General features: G+C 41.0%; 1 non-coding gene across 1 annotated transcript; it reads left to right on the top strand.

Annotated features, from left to right (window-relative positions):
- Window positions 1-1338: 1338 nt before the first annotated feature.
- Window positions 1339-1445, top strand: LOC131654333 (small nucleolar RNA R71). Its single transcript, XR_009299374.1, has one exon. It is a non-coding gene; the product is annotated as a small nucleolar RNA R71 (small nucleolar RNA).
- Window positions 1446-2719: the final 1274 nt, after the last annotated feature.

The raw sequence follows: 2719 nt of genomic DNA, 5'->3' as shown, positions 1-2719 counted from the left end.
ATCAAACTAACACTAGCTCCTAGATCGCACAAGGCTTTCTCTATGATGGTTTTTCCAATTACGCAGGGTATAGAGAAACTACCAGGGTCTTTCAGTTTTGGAGGCATGTTGTTTTGGATGATAGCGCTACATTCAGCGGTAAGCGTTATAGTTTCGTTATCCTCGAGCTTCTTTTTGTTTGATAAGATTTCTTTTAAGAACTTAGCGTACGAAGGCATCTCAGTTATGGCTTCTGTGAATGGTATGGTTATGTTTAATTGCTTCAGAAGTTCTACAAATCTTTTAAATTGCGCTTCGGTTTTTGATTTGGCTAATCTTTGAGGGTAAGGAATTGGTGGCTTATAAGGTGGTGGTGGAACATAAGGTTTCTCTTTTTCGGGTTCCACTTCGTTATTGTTCTCTTTAGTCTTAGCAGTTTGTTCGTCGGTTGTTTTCTTTTGGGTTTCCTTTGGCTCTTGTTGTGACATGGGTACGTTTTGGGTTCTAGGATCTATGGGTCCATCGTAATTAGTTCCACTTCGTAGTGTTATCGCGTTCGCATGTCCTTTAGGATTAGGTTGTGGTTGAGCAGGAAACGTGCCAGCAGGGGCAGCAGTAGGTGCTTGTTGTTGAGCTACTTGTGAGATTTGAGTTTCTAACATTTTGTTATGCGTAGCTAAAGCATCTACTTTGTTCGATAGTTGTTTTAGTTGCTCGCTATTGTGGATGTTTTGATTCAGGAAGTCTTTATTGGTTTGTTGTTGGGAAGCTATAAAGTTCTCCATCATGATTTCTAGGTTTGACTTCCTAGGGGTGTTTTGAGCAGCTACAGGCGCTTTTTGGTAGCCAGGTGGTACAGCAGGTGCTTGTCCAGGCGCGTACAACGCATTGTTGTTCTTATAAGAAAAGTTCGGGTGGTTTTTCCATCTAGGGTTGTACGTGTTAGAATAAGGGTTTCCTTGAGCGTAATTTACTTGATCAGATGGGACTCCAGTCAAGAGTTGGCATTCAGCAACTACATGCCCAGTCAATCCACAAATCTCGCAGTTAGGTGCTACAGCGGCAGCGGTGGCTGAAGGAGTGATGGTTAAATTCTTGATCTTTTGAGTTAAAGCGTCTACTTTAGCGTTAACGCGGTCTATACGACTAATTTCGTACATTCCTCCTTTGGTTTGGGCTTTCTCTAGAGTGGCGCGTTCTCCTCCCCATTGGTAATGGTTTTGTGCCATGTTCTCTATGAGTTTGTATGCTTCATCATGGGGTTTGTCCATTAATGCTCCGCCAGCAGCGGCATCTATAGTCATTTTAGTGTTATATAAGAGACCACCATAAAAGGTATGGATGATCAGCCATGGTTCGAGTCCATGATGAGGGCATATTCTAAGCATGTCCTTGTAACGTTCCCAAGCTTCGAAGAGCGATTCGTTATCTTTCTGGGTAAATCCGTTGATTTGACCTCTAAGCATAGCAGTCTTGCTAGGCGGAAAGTATCTCGCTAAGAATACTCTCTTCAATTCGTCCCACGTTGTTATGGAATTGGAAGGCAGGGATTGAAGCCACGCTCTCGCTCTATCTCTCAAGGAGAAAGGGAAAAGGCGTAATCGAATAGCTTCGGAACTAACGTTGTTGGCTTTGATAGTGTCGGCGTATTGCACGAACACGGATAAATGGAGATTGGGGTCGTCTACAGGGCTTCCAGAGAATTGATTCTGTTGAACAGCTTGGACCAGTGAAGGTTTCAGTTCGAAATTGTTCGCTTCAATCGCAGGTGGTGCGATACTTGAATGCGGTTCAGCGCGCGAAGGAGCGGCATAGTCTCTAAGAGGACGAATAGCAGCCATCTCTAACTTCGGGGTGATTTGATTGATTTGATCAGTAAAATTCAATTCCTGATTAATCGGAATTTCTGCTACTTCGGGAAGGTTGCGAGCTCGACGTTTAACGTTAATGAAACGTTCGATCTCGTTAATTCGTTGTATTAAGTCTCCTCCTTGTGAACGAGTATTTGGCATACAATCGTTCAAAAAGAAAGGGAAGAATTATCCTAGTCTCTACGGTGTAACAGTGAGTTACGATATCGACTTAAATAGTCCCCGGCAACGGCACCAAAAACTTGATCGCGACTTTACGTGTCTATAAATCTGATAACTGCAAGTGCACAGTCGTGTCGTGTAGTTTTAAAAGATATCGAATCCACAGGGACTATGAATCGATCTACCGTTATCTAAGGTTACTATGTAAAGCTAGGAGTACTAAAATTTCGATTGTTCCTAAGGGAAAGTGATTGTGAGAAAATAAAGAATAATAATAAAAGACAGGTATCAGTATGTATTTCGTTTAACTAAAGGTAATCCGAAGGTTCATTGGCTTTTGCATAATTAAATTAAAAATCTTTACTAATTCCAATTGATTAAAAATCCTCGTCTCAAACTTTCGCTCTGTTGATTCAGACTACTATCCTAATCCTAATGTACGCTTTCGCCATCCCATTAGATTTTAGAAGAGCTTTTTGGAAACAATGTAATTAATAAAATGCCTATTTTACGAGGTTGTTATCTATTTAAATCTCCTAATCTCAAACTTTCGCTCTGTTGACTCGGAACATGCTAATATCCCTAACGTACGCTTTCGCCATCCCATTCGGGTGTAAAAACACTTTTTGAAAATAAATAAGTTCCAATTAGTTTTAATACGCTTTCGCCATCCTTAAAACTAATGTCCTATGTCTACTATCCAGTTA

Source organism: Vicia villosa, linkage group LG2 (genome assembly GCF_029867415.1).
Source record: "Vicia villosa cultivar HV-30 ecotype Madison, WI linkage group LG2, Vvil1.0, whole genome shotgun sequence".
Classification (NCBI taxonomy): Eukaryota; Viridiplantae; Streptophyta; class Magnoliopsida; order Fabales; family Fabaceae; genus Vicia; species Vicia villosa.
Note: the sequence above shows the minus strand (reverse complement) of the source record. Positions and strands in the feature narration are given on the sequence as shown.